Source organism: Apium graveolens, chromosome 10 (assembly GCF_009905375.1).
Source record: "Apium graveolens cultivar Ventura chromosome 10, ASM990537v1, whole genome shotgun sequence".
In the NCBI taxonomy this organism is placed as follows: Eukaryota; Viridiplantae; Streptophyta; class Magnoliopsida; order Apiales; family Apiaceae; genus Apium; species Apium graveolens.
This window is the reverse complement of record NC_133656.1, coordinates 106,680,655-106,701,575: the sequence shown is the minus strand read 5'-3', so window position 1 is coordinate 106,701,575 and position 20,921 is coordinate 106,680,655. Positions and strand designations below refer to the sequence as shown.

The 20,921-nt window shown below is 35.0% G+C and overlaps 1 long non-coding RNA gene across 3 annotated transcripts; it reads right to left on the bottom strand.

Annotated features, from left to right (window-relative positions):
- Positions 1 to 12,127: 12,127 nt before the first annotated feature.
- LOC141693707 (uncharacterized) lies at positions 12,128 to 15,513 on the bottom strand. 3 transcript variants are annotated; one of them, XR_012563217.1, is made up of 8 exons: positions 15,121 to 15,513; positions 14,906 to 14,984; positions 13,921 to 13,986; positions 13,712 to 13,809; positions 13,238 to 13,346; positions 12,953 to 13,021; positions 12,759 to 12,869; positions 12,128 to 12,625 (listed from the first exon to the last, which is right to left on the bottom strand). It is a non-coding gene; the product is annotated as an uncharacterized LOC141693707 (long non-coding RNA). The 3 variants fall into 3 exon arrangements; XR_012563218.1 differs by having other exon boundaries at positions 12,128 to 12,374; XR_012563219.1 differs by lacking the exon at positions 13,712 to 13,809.
- Between the last annotated feature and the right edge of the window lie 5,408 nt (positions 15,514 to 20,921).

The window sequence follows — 20,921 nt, the reverse complement described above, 5'->3', positions numbered from 1 at the left end:
ATGTCAATGTTTAGTCCTTGAGTTGTGAATCTTGATTTTAACCGAATAGAAAATGGGTCTAGAAGAAATTTACTTGATGATTAAGTAAATGCATGCTTGTCGATTGAATAATTTGATTATAGCCCGAGTCATTATTGATGTTTTGTTTTGTGATTCGAAAATTTTGATGAAAATAAGTCAAAAGACTAAGTTAAGGTTTAAAACAAGTTGGGAATGTAATCTAAGACTTTGCATGTCAAAAATTGATCCTTGCATGCATGATTATTGGAAAACCCGAATGGGTCTTATGCTTAAAAAGAGAATTAAGTTGATTTTTGCTAAATATCTTAGTGGCTAGTGAGAACTTGATTGCATGACGATGATTGGATGGTGTTTGTGTTCGAGTTTTGATAATTAAAAGAAGGTGTTGATTTTCGATTTTAATGTGATTATGATTTGGATTTTTGATTAAAAAGGATGAAGTTTAATTGCGTAAATGACTCTTGTGATTTGCATTATTTGTGTTTGATCATATGAGACTGAAATTGAGTATACGTGGTTGTGTTTTACATGTATAACCGAATGGTATATAAGTAGAAAAGCGACTAATTTGATTCCAATACATTGCTAAGTGATTGCATGTGAAATCCTAGGAGATATGTGATTCATTTGTGTGATTGGTTGTTGTTATGGTTTGAATTAAGGAATAAAAGAAAAAGGGAATTAAATGGTTTGTTATTAAAGAACTATAAGTGACAGTTATGGTCGCAAAAGGGTTAGTTGTGAATAAATCATGTACTCGTAAGAGTTATATTGGTGTGATTTGAGAAATAGTTAAGGTTAAGCAAGTACGCGTCGATCGATAAGTATATATAAAGATATAAAGATTACGACAAAGGAATGTGTTATGTGCTATGTGCTTATGTGTATAAGCTATATTCGTATACTAGAGTCAAGGGTATAATCGAGCTATTGTATTAAGTGATCGTTTCGGGAACGAGAGTTGATAACTGATTAAGATCTTGGTTTTATTGTAGAATCGGAGGGTAAGGGCATTCAGGCTAGGAAAGGAAAATATAAACTAGGTGGCAGTAGTTCAACCTTCAGAAAAGCAAATTCAGGCAAGTAATTCTCATTACTTGTGAAAATGAGTATAGAGAGGTTGTTGTTCATACCATGTAGAGTATGGAATTGTTAATTAATGAACCCCTGTTAATGACTTGAGATATCCTGTTTTGATTCTGATACACTATTATTGATAAGCTTACCGATTCAACCCTTTTGGTAACCTGTCCTTTCTTTTCAAGTCATTTATTAAGCCATGAATTGTATTGAACCCTATAATTATCCTTGCAAACCCTATTTAATGATACCTCACTTCTTGATCACACTATTGATCCCTAAACAAATATTGATCCTTCTATTTTAAGTACCTTGTTAACCTTGATACAGAATCCTTAGGGTTGTTCCTTGCTTGTCTTGAATCCCTCCCTAAACTTTGTTTTCTTGAAATTTGACTTAAGAATGAGTTTCGACTCGAAAGAGTCCGAATGATTTCGTATTCTTGGTAATGATAAAATGAATTTAGAAAACCTATCTTTTTCCAACCTCAAGGTTTTCCAAACGAATTCCTGATGGATATGGGAGTAAGAGGCTAGTGGGACTAGTCCAGTCATGGTAAGATGCTAGCGGGGCTAGTCCAACTTAAGGCTGAAATTATGTCAATTGGTACCTTAAAGACCGGATGGAGGTCGGTACGGGCTGATCACCCGTATTATAATGAAATGGAAAGATTAAGTGATCCAATTAAGGGTTCTAATTGGTTATTTAAAAAGGTAATTGAAACTTTCTGTTCAGTAAATTGATTCTTGAAAATGAAAATGCTTTATATTGTTTTGAAAAGAGTTGATTATGTTAATGTGAAGCTTAAAGCTCGAGAACCCTGATTTATAATATGTTGATCATATGACTGATTCCATATAATGAAATACTGTTGCTTTCCTCTTTTTGAAAGATCTATTCCGATCCTTTAATGATTTGTGATGAAAGTCGGCATTCGTCCTACGTTGAGCCTTGTTCCTTAAAAGCTCCATATTGTTCCTTCAAAACCTTTCCTTAACCCAAAAGCTGGAAATCTGCCACCTAGAACAAATAAAGTAGAATGCCCTGAGTTTGGTAAAGTATATTGTGGATTTGATATCGTAGAACTGCATTATAGTTACTTGCTGAGTTTTATACTCATATGTTTTGTTTTAATCTAACCATGGCAGTTAAGCAAGAAGATGGCCAGGCTTAGGCGCACTGCTCGTAAGAGCGTACCTGGTGGTCCCTATCGTGTTGAGGGCTTCCGGTTGCCAGAGCAGGTAGTGGTATTTCTGAGTGAGCAAGCACTTAGAAGGAAAGTTTTAAAGATACAATGGGTTATCTGCCGGTTCCCAGTCGGAATCGATTATGTTTACTTAATAATATTTTGGGGTTGTAAGTTATATTTTATGATTGGTAGTTGTAATCTTGTCTCATACTTTATCCTGTTGATCCTGTTAGTAGTTAATCGGGGTTTATGCTTATTTAATTATTAGATTAGAGGTGTGTGAGTCCTCATTTTCTAACCCCGAGATTGAGGGCGTCACACCTGATCAAGAGCAATATGAGCTAGAAATTCAAGACTGTCTTTACCTTGTTGAGCTTGAATCCTCTTAGCTGCTTTCATCAATCTTCTTTTCTTTGGCAAAGAACTAGCAGCTTCAGTGTCAACTCTTTCTTCCTCTGCAATAGCACCAGTTCCTCCACTGGTCTAGCATGAATTTGAAACACAATAGGCCCGTCACTTTTACTACCAGAATCATCCCCATCATTCAACCTAGTACTAGCTGTTATCTTCTTTCTCTTATTTATATAATGCTTATCTTAGGTCCAGAAACCATCTTAATTCCACCTTGTTTCTCCAATGATTTAGTTGAAGGTGAACCTACTCTTGGACCTGATTCTCTCTCAGACACATCAGTTTCAACTAGTGGTTTTGATTTTATAACTGATTTCTTTTGAGAGAAATCAAAGATGAGAGACTATTTAGATTTGGATTTTGAAAGTGAAACACTTGGGTTAGGAACATGGTTGGATGTGCCCTGTTCCATTGTCTTAGGATTTGATGTAGTGTATCTGTGAAGCATTTTGTTAGAGAAAAATACCCACATTTCTTTTGGTAAAGCACTGCTCCTTCTGAAATTGCCCTTTCTCTTAGCCAAGTCAATCAAAGATTTAAAATTAATTTGAAAAATCATCAGTAATTCATTCTTGTTTAAAGTAACATCAGGCAAAAGATAGCTAAAAATCAACTGCAAAAACCTTGTATAACCAACACCACCATCCTTATCACTAATCTTAGCTATCAGGAATTACAGTATAGTATTGCCATAATTAAAAGCATGACCATATAATAATAAATATCCTAAATGCAGTGAAGCTAATATAAGAGCATCAAAATTATATACCTTATTGAGAAATGCCCTACTTATAAAGTCAAAGTAAAAATTCCATTCCTTTCTGAGCTTTGTCCAGAATAGCTCCCTGACCTTGGTAAATTTAGTGCTATGGCCTATTTCTCTTACCTATTCAAACAAAGTGGCAGTTGGAGTCACAACTGGTGTCCTTCCACTTCAATGCAGGAATCTTCAATGCCTTCTCAATCATAGTGGCATTGATTTCATAATCTTTGTTATCAGAAATGAACAAAATCGCTCCCCTTTCAGCATCAATAGTAGAATTATCCTAAATTTGCATAACCTGCTTAAACCAAACTCTATACAGAGCAGTTAAAGCATAACCAATTTCACTTTGAACTAGATAATCTTGAATCATCTTAAAATAAAGAGGAATATTAGTTTCATACAAAGGGGCTTTAAATTTTGTAACATGAAAAGTCTTGTGATTAAACACATACTTGGTAGCAGTGAAGGTGGAGAAAGAATCAGTGGTGGCCATTTGAAAATTAGGGTTTTATGGTAAAAAAAGCTTGAGTTCAAAGAAAATTAAATTTCAGAGAGAGTGAAGAAGATGAAAAATTATGTGTATTGTGTGTAATATAAATGTGAAAAGCTTATCAGTATCAGTTACTGATGTTATTGGTAAAAGACAGTATGGTAATAATACACATGGCATGTTTTAAATGGATGCCATTATTAATGGAACAAATAATGTGCAATCCTAGTTAATGATGCACGAATTTTAAGGAACATATATGTGTGTTACTACGCCTAATAACTAGCAATTAACCTTCCACAATGATCCAAATTACAAAAGTCTCTATAATTATCCACAAAAATTACTCTCAAATATACTTAATTAAATCAAGTATTAATTAAGAAAAATAATTGGACATAATTATAAAATACTCACAGTCAGTATTTGACATTATCAGGATTTGATTACCTCATCAGGATTTGACACATCAGGATTTGACATACCTCATCAGGATTTTACTTAGTATGTCAGGATTTGATGTGTTAGTATTTGACTGATACAGTTAGGATCCAATAAATCATTTCTTCTCATAGCTGATCATTCGAAGCTCATGTATTTACTTTCCGAAGGCTGCTTCTGGTAATGGCTTGGTAAAGATATCAACTACTTATTGATCAGTTGGAACAAGTGAAGCTCAAATGTTCCTTCCATGACCTGCTCCCTGATAAAATGATATCTGATACTGATATAATTTGTGAGTGAGTGTTTCACTGGATTACTTGTTATAGTAATTGCGCTTTGATTATAATAGTAGATAAGAATTTTTTAGTAAGATAATCCACAGTCCAATAGTTGATTTCTCATTTAAAAAATCTGAGCACAACAACTGCCGACTACAATTTATTCAGCTTCAGTTGTAGATGTAGATATTGATTTCTGTTTCTTGCTTTTCCATGTAACCAATCTACCACCCAAATACTGACAGCCAGCTGAGGTACTCTTCCTGTCAATTTTGCATCCTGCAAAAATCTGCATCAGAATAGCCAACTAGACTGAAGTCTGATTCTCTTATATACCACAAACCAAGAGATTAAGTCCCCTTTAAATATCTCATAATTATTTTTAAAGCAACCAAATGAGGTTCTCTAGGATTGGCCTGAAATCTTGCACACAAACGGGTTGCATACATAATATCTGGTCTACTAGCAGTTAGATAGAGTAATGAATCAATCATACCTCTATATAAAGTGACATCAATTTCATTACCTTGGTCATGATTTAACTTTGTAATAGTGGCCATTAGAGTTGTAGCAGTTGTACTTTCTGCATATTAATCTAGTCAATAGATTCTTTGTGTACTTAGACAGATTAATGTAAATTCCTTCATCAGTTTGTGTAACTTGTAGTCCAAGAAAGTAACTCAATTCTACTATCATTCTCATTGTTAGTGTTTGTGCCCTAGAGACAACACTATAATGTTTTAGTTTAAGACATTTGATTATTAATATTTATGTTCTATCGATTATTCCCTTTATAATTTATTATGTCTTAATTTACTGCAATATAAGTGATAGATTAATAAATGTCCTTGATATATGATATAATTTCTATATCTTTAAGTACATGACATAGAAATGAGATTATGAGAATAGTATCAATATTCCTAAAGGTCCCTAGTAGAGTATTATTATTAAGGGACAATAATAATACATTAAGACTGGTGTGTTTGTTGATTGATGATCACATCTCATTGATAATAGGTATAGTGATACTAAATGTCACACCCCAGAACAACACACACACGAAACAAATGCGAACCATTATATTACATACTTATAAATCCAAAAGATGATGATAATCCGATTACAACCCAACCAAAAATAATAACAATCCCAAGATCTTTACAAGTTCAGAGTTTGGAACAGCCCTTCTAACTAATATAAGATTTCTTAGTGGCGGATCTCGCCTAATCTATATCTATAGTCTACCTGCGCCCTCAAATGGTTCTCGGCGTCTCCGACCATCGACTTACGAGCGGTTTGCTTGGTGCGTACCATGGTTGCTAGCTGTAGAACAAGGTTAAATACGAGAAAAATGAGCTAAAAATGCTCAGCAAATACTAACAGTTCTACTATACATGGCATTACCTCAATATCAAGAGTTCATAAATCAAGAGGTCATGGATACTTGATAAAAATTACAATAAGAAACATGAAGTCATAATATAAAGGGCAAAGTAGAATCATAGCAATCGAAACATGGCATATGGAATCATGGCATTGTCGTAACATGTTATAATCAACTTATTAAAATTTCATTTTAGGACGCAACGGATTATAGCCGGTGATCAGTCGCGAAGTAATCCCGAACCGCACTGGGTTCTCAAATATAATGGGATCCCTAGGCTATATATGAGCCTATCAATAAGTGTGAAAAGGACTTACGTCTAGGTCCAATCCACTAAGTTTAAGAAAACATTTATTTTATAATGATTTATAACATGGATGTCGGGGAAAGATTTGGTATCACTTTAATTGAATTATAACAAGGGAAAACCAAGTTCACTAATGATGTGTCAAACGCATAATAGAAATCCCTTTGGGGTGTGTTCCAAGGTCGAATAAAAGTCAGCTCTACATTATATCGAGGGTGGTACTTTGATATTTATAAATATGATTGTGTTATGAGGTTTCCATTAGGGAATTTGGTAGAGAGTTTAGTATTCACGGTCTAATAGATAGGGAATAGTTTGAAGGTAAGGTACTAACAAGGTTAAGAGTTATCAACAGAAGTATTTGAATTAATTAATGACATGCTGATTATTATAACTAAGCATTCATGAAAAATATATATGTATATTTGTAACAATTATAAGGATAAGGAGGTAAGTAACTTTCCTTTTAATAGTTCTAAGATTATTCAATCTTGACGGCACGAGTCTTCCCCTTCGCTTCAGAACCTATACATTATATTAACCTCATTACTATTTACCTTTTATCACCTTATAAGCTTATAAGCTCCAAGACTTAGCGTACATACCTATGTACTAATATTTACCCTTATAATAGCTACTATTACACAAGTACTTATGATTATATGAATACACATATGTATTTCAAGTAATCCACATAGTCACATAATCACATAATGGCATGGCATATGTTAATTTGTTATTTATACTATAATATCACTTAAATCCCTAAGCACATAAGCAAGTAACACATAAGAACTATTACTAATGCTCCCATATATCTAATCTGACCTTAACTTAACTCTAAAGATGCTGTGCAACACTCAGATCCTTCATAACTAAGTCCCAATTACAACGAATACCACTAAGCTTCCTAATGCCACTCTAAGGGTGCTCTCGGGTGCCTTGGTGGAAATGGGATGTTTCCAACTTGGGCCTTCACCCCAACTCACTTCCTAAAGGTTGATAAGACTATAAACTAACTTCTAAAGTTGGTAAAACTCAGAGGCCTCCATCTATAGGCTTACAAAGATCAATAACCATACTTAAGTTCCCTGCTAGCACCAGTTTGCACTACCTGCGTTCTTTGGCAGAAATATTAATTCCTACATTGGGTCTTCTAACAAAACCAATTCCCGTGGATTCTTAAGACCTAAACCCAACTCTCAGACTTGGTTTCATGCCAAGACCTCACCTAGGCTTCTCTAGGCCTCTGCTCAAAGTTGACTCTGCACAGCCCCTTTTGAATTCCCTCTGCTCTGTTTTTACTTACATAAAACTCACTTTTCTCATTCAATTTTTAATTCTAATGGTTTGTTAAACTTCCTAAGGATGCATTACACTTATTTAAGCCAAGGCCCCATGAAGGCCTGGCCTAAGACATGGTTATAATCGACCAAAGTTCAAGTTTACGCAGTCCTGTCCTGTTCTGAGCTACTCTCGGATATGTGGGTGTGCACCTACCTAAATGCAATTTTCTCAATGAATTAAAGCCACTTGACTCAATTAAAACTCAATTCCTAACTCCAGTAAACTCAGGCTTAGCAAGGCCTCACTAAAACTCTCCTAAAATAGCCTATACTTATGGTGAAAAATTATGCTTCTTTGTGCCTAGTGTTCCTCCTTCCACCATAACTCCAACTTAACACCAAAACCAACAATCAAGCCAACAAATCTGACCTACAATGTATACAACCCTACTGAATATCATTTTATGTAAATTATGAGCAAAAATCTAGCCATATAAGTCAATTACCGAGGCAAAAACAAAGAGCATAGCAGAGCAGATTTTACATATGCGATTTTAAACAAAATTTTGAACTAAAAATAAATGGTAGCAACTTGATGGATACTAAATTTTATCATGACTTATCAAGGCACATAACGTACTAGCATTTCAGAGCAAAAAATATGGCATGCATTGCAAAAAAACTCTAATTTAAGTCACATAACACATTCGTCCGAAATATCACTTATATCATGATATGCAAGTTCTAACTTCAATTTTTATCATAAAAATCATGGCATGCAAGGATGAAAACTTTGTGAAATACATTTTAAAAGATCAGAGGTTCTTTAAAAGCCACATACAAAGTCTTTTTTTAAAGAAAAACCAACTAACACAAATGAAATCCATTCGGCTCCTTGGGAGTCATTGCCGAATGCTTGAGGTCAAGATCATGTCTTGAAAATATAAGCAAAACACTTCGTCAAGACCATCTCTTGTTCAAGTTTTATGAGCCATATTGAGTTCAACTCTAGATTCATAAGAATCAAAGTTAAAACCCTTGGCTTTAACCACATGCAACTAAGAAATTAACTTCAAATGAAGATATAGCACTTAGTGAAGATGACCTTGCTTAGATGAGTGGAAAGGTGTAAGAAAATGAAGAAATATGGAAGAAAATGAAATGGGTGGGGAGGGTTTTAGGGTGCGACCGAGAGGGAGTATGGATAGAATGGAGTGGTGTGTGTGGTGAGGGAAATGGTGTGAGATTGAGTGTTTTGGCTAGCTTTTGTTTCATCCAAGTGGTAGTGGAGTTTGTTTTTACCATTCTATCCTTCATCTACTACTTGCAAGATTTTGCATGCAAGATTTTATGGGTCATTTAGTTGGTCAAATGGAGTTAGTGGAGGGTGAAAGGTCGGTCTTACCCTTGATTTCTATTTGGGTGGAATTTGCATGCAAGGGTACACTTGTAATTCAATAACTATTAAAAGTATGATTAAAAATAATGAGTTTTAGTAATTAAAATATAAATCCATAAATCACAAGATTAATACCATAAATACTATGAGATTTTAGAGGTTTAATAAAATTGTTTTCAAAAAATTTCGGTCAAAAATTTATATTAAAATAATTTTCTAACATTATCACACTAATAAATAAATCATGTAAAATATAATTAACACATTATAAATCACACAAACAATTGCAAGTAATTTGACTCTATTCCACAATATTGGAATATAATTTATCGCCTAATTGCAACTATTCAAATATCACTAAATCGCGAGAATCTCAATTATTACCTAATCGCGTAGCGAAAATCTTACTCACGTACAAAAGTTATACGCTTAAAAATATTTCAGCAATATTCGCAATGCCGTACAACAAAATTATACACAATATATAACAAATCCGCATAATTGGCATTATATCACAGAATCTTTATGAATATATATATCGTACTTAGGAAAATAGTTCAAATATTCACCGGTTGTCACTTTCTCTCCCTCTTATAGGATTCCGTCCTCATAATCTAGGAGAATAGTTGAGGATACTGATTTTGCATTTCAAATTCTAACTTCCACGTTGCCTCTTCAACTTTAGAATTCTTCTACAATACTTTCACCAAACTTACTGATTTATTTTTAAGAGTTCTCTCTTGTCGATCCATTATCTGCATAGGTTGTTCTTCATATGATAAATCAGCTTGAATCTCCACTGCTTCAATCTCTATCATGTGATTGGTGTCCGGATTATACTTCTTTAGCAATGAGACATGAAATACATTATGCACGTGTTGATATTGTGGCAGCAAGGCTAGCTCTAAGGCAACTTTCCCTACTTGGTTCAAGATTTCAAAATGTCCAATGTATCTTGGAGCTAATTTCCCTTTCTTACCGAATCGGGTCAATCCCTTCCATGGTGATACTTTTAGCAATACAGCTTCCCCAATTTCAAACTTCACATCCTTCCGGGCGGGGTCCGCGTATTTCTTTTGTCTATCCTAAGCAGCAATGAGTCTCTTCTTGATCACAGTGACGGTGTCCTTCATTTGCTGAATCAATTCAGGTCCAAAAATCTTTCCTTCCCCAACTTCATCCCAACTCGTTGGTGTTCTACACTTTTGCCCATATAAAGCTTCGTAGGGTGGCATGCCAATACTTGAATGGTAATTATTATTATATGAGAATTCTGCGAGTAGTAGATGATCGTCCCAACTTCCTGAAAAATCAAGTGTACAGCTTCGCAACATAACTTCAATGGGTTGGATTGTTCATTCGCTTTGGCCATCGGTTTGTGGATGATATGCCGTACTCATGTTTGATTTCGTTCCAAGATTTTCTTGAAATTGCCTCCAGAATCTTGAGTTGAATCGCGGGTCTCGATCCGAAACTATCGATATAGGTACACCATGGTGTAACACAATTTCGCGTACATACATATGAACTAGTCTATCTAACAAAGACTTCTTATTGATTGGAAGAAAATGTGCCGATTTTGTAAGGCGGTCAACTATCACCCAAATTGCATCGTGTCCAGAACGTGTTCGCGGTAATCCCACTATAAGATCCATGGCAATATTTTCCCACTTCCATTCTGGAATCTTCAATAGTTGAATCAAACCACTTGGTTTCTGATGTTCTGCTTTAACTCCTTGGCATATGTCACATTTTGAAACCCATTCTGCATATTCTCTTTTCATGTTCGGCCACCAGAAACTCTTCTTCAAATCATGGTATATCTTGGTACTTCCCGGGTGAATCAAAAATCTTGAGTTGTGTGCTTCTTACAAAATATCCTTCTTCAATTCAGTCACATTTGGAATCCAAATTCTTATAAAAAATCTAAACACACCTTGTTCATCTTTTTGTGTACATATCTCTTCTCCCGTCAACTGATTATTTTCCTGAGTCATCATTTCATCTTGGCATTTCTTTATCATCTCTCTATTAGTGTTGGTTGAAAGGTAATGGCATTACACATGTTTTCCGCCCCTCCATGATAATAATGCTCTAATTGAAATTTTTCAACATCATCAGATAATTCCTTCAGCATTGTTATCATTTTTAACTTTTCCTTCCTACTCAAAACATCTGCTACCATGTTACACTACTAGAAATATAGGATCAGACATCGGTTCAGAACCGATGTTAAAAAAAATCTGAACTGATGTCTTCGCATGTGATGTTAAATGTCATCAGCCTTTGACATCGGTTAACAGCCGATGTCTATTACAGTGCTATACATCGGTTTGAAGATTAAATGTGATGTCTTTGGAACAAATTTAAGCTTATATTACAGTATTTTTAGGTGAATATGAGTATATTATGAGGTATTTATCCATTAAAACATAAAACCTACAAGCTCTAAGAGTCATTTATTGAAATTCTTTCAAACAAACCGATATGAAATGCTAGATGAGACATCGGTGAAATTAGTTGCCCGATGTGAAATGTTTGATCAGACATCGGCTAAATTAGCCCCCGATGTGAAATGATTTATAAAACATGGGTGTTCTTCACGAAACCGATGTTAAATATTTTTGTTTAACATCAGCAAATTTCTCTAACCGATGTTATTTGACTTAAAATACATTGAGTTTCTTTTCAGAACCAATGTCAAATGACTATTTCACATCGGTTTTTCTAGTTCTTTTTCGTTTAATTTTATTTTACATGATGTCTTTTGTACATTTTTTACATTGGTTTATATTTATCATTGTGATGTTAATGTGGTGTAGATTACATGCCATCTTGGTCCTGTTTTACAGCCACATGAATCAATTGCATTTACACTACCAAAAAAATACCAAACAATGCAACATCCAACCAAGAACATCCAACAGAAACATAAAGCTACATTGATACAAAATTTCTTAACATACAATATTTCAATAATCAATTCGGACATACATTCCGAGTCTAAAATAAACATCCCAACCAATAACAATAAAATAACTTAGTTATCAAGACTCTTTTAACTAAGGACTTGTCAAGAGTTTATACATGACCAAAAAAAATTAAAGTAAAACGCATACTTGAATACACAAGTTCAGGAATGGGCTAATCTCTTTCTTCAAGCTATCACGGATTAGTCCATATATTTTTTCAATACAAGCACTTAAAGTGCTGCTTAACTTGTGCCATTCTGCCAAACAAGGTTGTAGGAGAAGCTCGATGATGCTGACGAAGAACCTGGTTTTCAGATTTAAGGTTGGACACATTCAGTTCTAGCCTGAGTATGTGCATAGACCACATAATTAGATAATTAGAAAACATGCACTACATGTATTTTTTACTATAGTGCATACTTTAAAATCGATTTATACATTATAAATAATATTACTATAATACTGCAGGTTATTATAGTAATATCTTGATGGCATTAAATAGGTGACCAGATCACAGTATATGATGCGTCTCTCAGTGCCAAAAATAATCGAGCAAGGCCCAGCTAAGGGGTAAAATCATCAAGAACAGGGGAACCTGCTACAGATTTAAATCTATCAATATGTTCATTAAATAATAGATTAATATTATTATTCCAACAACTTATACAAACACAAATGTGCAGCCTACAAAAATTTTTGCATCATTGAAAAGATTAAGCAATGTATACCTGACGATTCTTAACATACTCCAAAAATGAAGGAACGTCAGGATATCTATACTCCTCTTTGTTCTGAGGTTGAAGGTATTTCTGGAAGCAAATTATGTCCCCGTCTTTGATCTGCATACAATTATTAAAAATTTACATGCAAGGCGGCTCAGCTGGATGTAAATTGGTCAACAATTGTGACATACAAATCATACTTGGCTCAATCGAAATGAAGCTCTCTTGTCAAGTCATTCACACATCACACATGGCTCAAATTTAACCTCCTGAACAGATCATATGTTCAACTATTAAATATTTAATATCTAAAAATTGCGACTTCTAAACAGATGTAACACCAAGCTGATTATTTTATTTCAAAAGATATTAAAATTTAAAAGCATTGTACTTTTGTTAGATTGAACCACAATGGGCAACATCTTTGGTGCTCTCCTACCATTAAAAATTAGCAAACCAACGAAACTTTGACTTGGAAAACAAACCTCAAACAGTTCAATTTCCTCTTCAGCATCAAAGCCAACCATTTCATTTAATTTTGTCAAGATCTCAATATTCTTTCCACTACTTTTTACAAAAAGCCTTCCAACATATCTGGCCACATGTTCAGAAAAAACAAAGAGTTAAGAAATACTAAGACCAATGTACATTACAAATGCAATCTGATGAGGAATAGCTATTATCATAACAACAACAGATTAAATAATAAAAGGGCTGCTTCTTAATCTCACTCATAATTTAAATGTGTGCTGAAAACTTGAGATTTCTACTAGATGAACTGAATAGCTCTTAAAATTTAAAGATCAAGGTAGCACATCTACACTATACATCATATAGGGTAATTATATTTCTTCTATTTATTACATCAATTTAGGAAAAAAATCACTTTATAAACACAGTTAATGCTTGTGCAATGTAACATTAATTATGAGGATGCAAGCTTAGAAGAGATAATTTACCCCTCTTTGGATTCTCCTAAGCACACCTACAATATCAACATGACCATCTCCAACAGGATATTTAGAGCTTCTTTCTCTTTCACAGTTCTTAAATATCTCTAAATAAAATTATGAATAAATGAAAATAAAGATACATCTCCGAATAAGTAACAAAGGTATAAAAAGAGTAAAAATCCTTCAAAAACACAGATTATATAGATTATACTTACAATAATGTTTGGATGAGAAAGATTCTTTAGAAGTTTTACTTCTTCCTCAAGCTCCTTTATATGTGCCTACTTGTACCAATTAACAAGTGCATAAACAATCACGGTAAAGAATAATTCGATATGTATGGTCAGTCAATAAATGTAGAAAACCCAAAAGCTATGATGAATAATCAAAATGGATATGAGGTATTAAGTTTAGTACAAGATAATAAAAAAATCATAAAACAAAAGATTGGTGGACATTTCATAGTTAAATTTTGCATTTTAATTACAACCAGCAAATTCCAGCTATTTATATAAGGAAGTTAAGTCACATGGTACATTAGGCTGGCCAAGTGCTATGACTAAACAAGAAGAGCACATTAATCTAGTGAGAATAGTTTGCAAAAAGTATTGGTAATACACCAAGTAAGTCTCTGCTCCTAAAAGATCTAATGGGGTTATATATCTTGAACATGAACTATCTTCATTACTTACATGGACTGAATGCACTCTTAGTGATAAGGAGGCACTATTAGCTAATTTCGTATCTCATTATCATGAATATATACGTAAATTTTCCTAAACGATTATCATATTAGAGAGGCAAATGAACATACATAGTATAAGTGTAGGAGGCACCCAATCACCGGTTTTAGACCTTCAGGGTAAGGTCCGGATGTCTGATTGCAAGCTACAAGGGAAAGTAGATAACCTTTGGCATTTCTTAATATTTTTACCGAGTTCTCTCTTGTTAAAACAGCCAAAAGTACGCCCTCTTTACTAAAACGAATACAAGGTGAAGCCTGAGAAAAATCACCGATATAAAGGGGGCTTAAAATATATTTTCACCGAAAATAACTACTGTTGTTGGAATTCAACATCTAGACACTCAGATACATAGATACACTAGTAAAGCAGTCAAGAGAAATAATATAGAATTGAGCATATGGTTACGACATGTATGATTAAGACTTTAAGTACATTATGTACCAGGATAACTCACCAAGCATACAATCAGAAATTGCAATAAAATCAGGCATGTACACATCTTTGGCAAGCTTAATGAAATTTGGAGGAAGCACCTGGTTTTCAGATGAGCCACATAACCATATCAGTTCACCAAATTTATAATCTTTTTCGAGCATAAAAACTAAAAAAGAAAGGATCTTGCAAGATATTTGTTTATTTTACTAAATGATTGAAAATCTAGATTCATACCCCAGCTTGGTTGACATCAAACAGAGTGGGTGAACTTACGACCAGGCATCTTCTATATCTCAAACAAGGATATCACACAGCTTTGATTCAACATTAAGCGCAAACAATCGTAAGGGCCAATCACTACAACCCAAAAAGACAAACTTCTCCATATTCAAAAAAAGCTTAACAACTTCGAATACTAAAAAAATAGCTCCATATAATAACAAGCATCAAACAAGCATAGTGAAAGAAACAAAGATGGATTAAAAGCTCAAAAAAGAGGGAAATCTTTCTTGACGAACCCAAAGCTCCAAAACCAAATCTTCACAAAGATCCTTAATCTCCAAAAGCAGCAGATCTGTGAACAAAAATAGACTGAAGAGAAAGAAAAATTGAAAATTGGAGACTAGTTCAAATTTAAAGAATCAAACTTGAAATTAAAAATTAATCGAACGATACCCAAAGTTTCGAAGATCCTCAAATCTTCGATTTTTGTCTAATCTTACCAATTCAAAGCGTAAGTTGGTGCTTAATTAGGTATAATTTGAATGTAAAATATGTACTAGTGTAACTTAGGGTTTATGAGAGCGAGTTCGAGAGATAGAGGAAAAAGAGAGAAGATAGAGTCGCCTTGGGGTGTGGGGGAGAAGAGAGATAAGGGAAGTGAAGTCACAGTTGAGGTTTGGGGGGGAGGGAGATAAAGATGGGGATAGAAACAGAGAGAGAGAGAGAGATAGAGAGATAGTCGATGTATGAGTAAAGGGGGAAGGGGGAAATAAATTTTAACTTTTTTGTTAAGGGTAAAAATTTGGGTACTCAGCGGGGGAACTGAAACATTTATTTAGTCATTTTTTTAGAAATGGCTATAGATAACGGTTAGCATAAATAACCGATGTTAAAGTGAAAAGCATTTATTTGTTATTAATATTAAAACTGAACATAGACAACGGCTACTATATAAAACCGATGTCAGATTTATATTCAATATCGCTTTTTTTAAACCGATGTTAAACAGACTTTTAACATCGGGTGCATTACATGCCGATGTCTAACGATCGATGTCGTATCTACTATTTCTAGTAGTGTTAGCCTTTCCCGGATGATATTGTATCGAACAATCGTAGTCTTTGATCAATTCCAACCATCGACGTTGTCTCATATTTAGCTCCTTCTGAGTAAAGAGATACTTCAGACTCTTGTGATCCGTGTATATCTCTCACTTCTCCCCATATAAGTAGTGTCTCCATAGTTTTAAAGCAAACACTATCGCAACTAATTCTAAGTCATGAGTAGGGTACTTCTGTTCATGTGGTTTAAGTTGTCTTGAAGCATACGCTATCACCTTCCCGTGTTGCATCAATACACATCCAAGTCCTTTATAAGAGGCATCACTATATATCACAAAATCTCCCTTATCATCTGGTAATGCTAAAACCGGAGTAGTTACCAATCTTTGCTTCAATTCTTGAAAACTATTTTCACACTTCTCCATCCATTCAAACTTCTCATTCTTCCTTGTCAATTTGGTCAGTGGTACGACAATCTTCGAAAAATCCTTTACAAATCTTATGTACTATCCCGCTACTCCCATAAAACTTCTCACTTTTGTTGGCGTCTTCGGTCTCTCCCAATTTATTACAGCCTTAATCTTTTTAGGATCTACTCTAATTCCCTCACTTCCAATAATATGTCCTAGAAATCTTACTTCAGTTAACTAAAACTCATATTTCGAGAACTTGGCATACAATCTCTCCTTTCGCAACACTCCCAAAACTATTCTTAGATGTTCCGCGTGATTAGCTTCAGTCTTTGAATATACTAAAATATCATCGATGAAAACTATGACAAAATTTTCCAAATACTCCTTGAATACACGATTCATTAATTCCATGAAAGCATTCGGTGCGTTCGTCAACCCAAAAGCCATAACGAGAAATTCGTAATGTCTATATCTTGTTCGAAAAGCTGTTTTCGGTATGTCTTCAGACTTAATCTTCATTTGGTGGTATCCCAATCGCATATCAATCTTTGAAAAATAAGAGGCTCCTTTGAGTTGATCAAACAGATCATCAATCCTAGGCAAAGGGTATCTATTCTTAATCGTCAACTTGTTCAATTCTCGATAATCTATATAAAGTCTCATGCTTTCGTCCTTCTTCTTCACAAACAAAATTGGCGCGCCCCATGGTGAAGCACTTGGTCTTATAAATCCCTTGTCTAGTAGTTCTTGTATCTGCTTTGCTAATTCCTTCATCTCCGTTGGTGCCATCCTATATGGAGATTTTGAAACAGGTTCGGTGTTGGGTGCAAGGTCTATTATAAATTTAATTTATCGGTCCGGGGGTAAGCCAGGAAGTTCTTCAGGAAAAATGTCTAGAAAATCTCTTACTACTGGAATCTCTTCCGGATTAGAAACTTCTCTACCCTTATCAACTACATACGCCAAATACGCCTCGCATCCTTTCCGAATCAACATCTTTGCTTGCATCGAGGTGAGAAATGTCTGAGTTTGCCTTTGGCCCTTGAATGTCACTTTCTTTCCTTGAGGTGTACTCAATACTACCCTTTTATCCTTACAGTCTATTTGAGCACTGAAACTTGTTAGCCAATCTATCCCTAAGATCACGTCAAATTCGCCTAATTGGAAAGGAATAAGGTTCACATGAAAAACGTGTCCAGCTATCTCTATTGTACAATAAGGGAAAATATGGTTTACAAATATGATATCTTGATTAGCTAAAATAATGGATAAGGGTTCATGCATCAATTGGGTTTCATAATTCAACTTATCAACAAAAGACTTCGAAATAAATGACCTTGTGGCTCCCGAATCAATCAATACTTTAGCACTAGCAGCATTCACCAAAAGCGTGCCTGATACCACATCAGAACTTTGAATTACATCCTTCACGTTCATGTTAAAAGTTCTTCCTTGAGCTGGATAAGTCAAAGCTGGGTGATTTGAAGATGATGCCATTAAAGGTTGATTGTAGGACATTGGGATTGATGGGGTTGGAATAGGAGTTGCTTGATTCACAGGGTAGGGTACACTGGTCATTTGCAACAATTGATTGGTACCCACTCCTTTGCATTCTCGTGACACATGTCCTACATTCCCACATTTATAATAGGTGATGTTGACCTTCTGATTCTTACATTTATGAGCATAATGGCCCTTCGCGTGACACTTAAAATAAACTGCATTCGCCTTGTTGCAGATTCCCGTATGTCGCTTATTACAAATCTTACATTCCGGAACTGATCCTTGCGGGGGTTTCTGTCCACTAGTTGAGTAAGATCTCATTTCTTGTGATTTATTCCCAAATTCTTTCTTCTTGAAGTTCCGGGGTCCACTATGAGGTTTAAGCCTTTGATTAATTCTCTGATTCTGGCCCTTGTAACTTGAGCCTTCTTCTCCCGTTTCAAATCTTCTTTTCTTGTTGCCTTTCTCCTTTTGATTTTGCTCACTCTCGCCCCCAATTACCATCACCTTCTAAACCACTTCAGCATAAGTAGTCAACTCAAAAGCTGCCACACGACTCCTTAACCAAGGCTTTAATCCCTGTTGGAACCTTTTTTCCCTATTCTCTTCAGAATCAACATACTCTCCCACAAACCTAGAAATTTTTGTAAACTTCTTCTCATATTCTCCAGTTGTCATATTGTCTTGCTTCAACTCGAAGAACTTTATCTCCATTTGTGTTTGCATATAGCGAGGAAAATACTTATCCAAAAATATTCTCTTAAACCTATCCCAAGTAATAACTTCAGCAGCTTCTAAAGCTTTCGCTGTCTCCCATCAATAGTTCGATTCGCCTTTAAGAAAGGAAGTGGCATACTCCACCTTCTGATTATCTCCAACATTTGTGAAGGAAAAGGCCTTTCCATTTCCTTAAGCCAAGCATGAGCTTCTACCGGGTCTTGTGTTCCTCTAAATTCTGGGGGTTTTACAGATTAGAATGTTTTGAAAGTAGTGACGTTTGCTGGGGGTGGTTGAGGTGGTTGCATTTGTTGAAAAAGTTGTTGCTGTTGGGCTAAAGTAGCAGTTTGTTGGCGTACCAATTCTAAAAGTTGTGCTATATTGGGGTTTTGGTTTTCTCCTTCATTTTCTTGGTTATTTGTAAGTTTTCCTCGAGCTCTCTTAGGTGCCATTTTCTGAAATAAGAGTTATACAGTTTAAGTGACACAAAGTTAGGGTATTATTTGTAGTCATCATGGTATACAGTTTTCAATATAAAAATAAAGGTAATGCATGGTTATAAGCAAGAATTTAAAAGAGCAATTATAGGAATCAAGGAAAGTGCATAATTGAATTTAGCATAGTTCAAGTTGAAAGGTACGGATTATAAGGTACAAATATGAATATAGGTCCGAATAGATCCGAATTAAAATAGTACGAGAGTCTAGAAATGGAAACGAACAACATAGTAATGAAATGAGCAGCCTAATCCAAGCAACTAAATGTCAAGTCCCCTAGAACTCATCCTAAGCTTCATCCTCGATCTCCTCCTCACGGGTCCTTGCGGTGTCGGGGCTAGTGTCTTTACATAGCATCTTGACCATGCTCCTAAGCTCATCCACTATCATTTGCACAGTAATCTGACTAATCCGGCTGCGATGCATGGTCATATCCTCCAATCTTGATGTGGCCACCTGGATCAGTGACTCGAGCCTTGAAATGGTTTTCACCTTAGGTCCATTACCCATCACTTGCTTACTTTCATAGACCTCTTCAAGACGTTTCATCAAGCTGACATACTTTCCTTGGAGAGTGTCATGATGTAGCCTTAAGTCAGCATAGACAGAGAAAGCAATTGTGTCGCCCGACGGGGTCGAAGATGATGAGTGCGCACGTTGCTGTCAAGTAAATTATATATATATATAAAGGTTAGATATGGTTTATTCGAATGTCGCGCATAAGTACTCCCGATATTATACTATATACTCATACTTCCTATAGTCCTAATTGAGCTGTCCAGGGACTCTAAACCTAGGCTCTGATACCAACTTATCACACCCCAAAACAACACACACACGAAACAAATGCGAACCATTATATTACATACTTATAAATCCAAAAGATGATGATAATCCGATTAAAACCCAACCAAAAATAATAACAATCCCAAGATCTTTACAAGGTTAGAGTTTGGAACAACCCTTTTAACTAATATAAGATGTCTTAGTGGCGGATCTCGCCTAATCTATATCTATAGTCTACCTGCGCCCTCAAATGGTTCTCGGCGTCTCCGGCCATCGACTTACGAGCGGTTTGCTTTGTGCGTACCATGGTTGCTAGCTGTAGAACATGGTTAAATACGAGAGAAATGAGCTAAAAATGCTCAGCAAGTACTAAAAGTTCTACTATACATGGCATTACCTCAATATCAAGAGTTCATAAATCAATAGGTCATGGATACTTGATAAAAATGACAATAAGAAACATGAAGTCTTAATATAAAGGGCAAAGTAGAATCATAGCAATCAAAACATGGCATATGGAATCATGGAATTATGGCAACATGTTATAATCAAATCATAAAAATTTCATTTTAGGACACTACGGATTGCAGCCGGTGATCAGCCGCGAAGTAATCCCGAACCGCACTGGGTTCTCAAATATAATGGGATCCCTAGGCTATATGTGAGCCTATCAATAAGTGTGAAAAGGATTTGCATCTAGGTCCAATACACTAAGTTTAATAAAATATTTATTTTATAATGATTTATAACATAAATGCCGGGGAAAGATTTGGTATTACTTTAATTGAATTATAACAAGGGAAAACCAAGTTCACTAATGATGTGTCAAACGCATA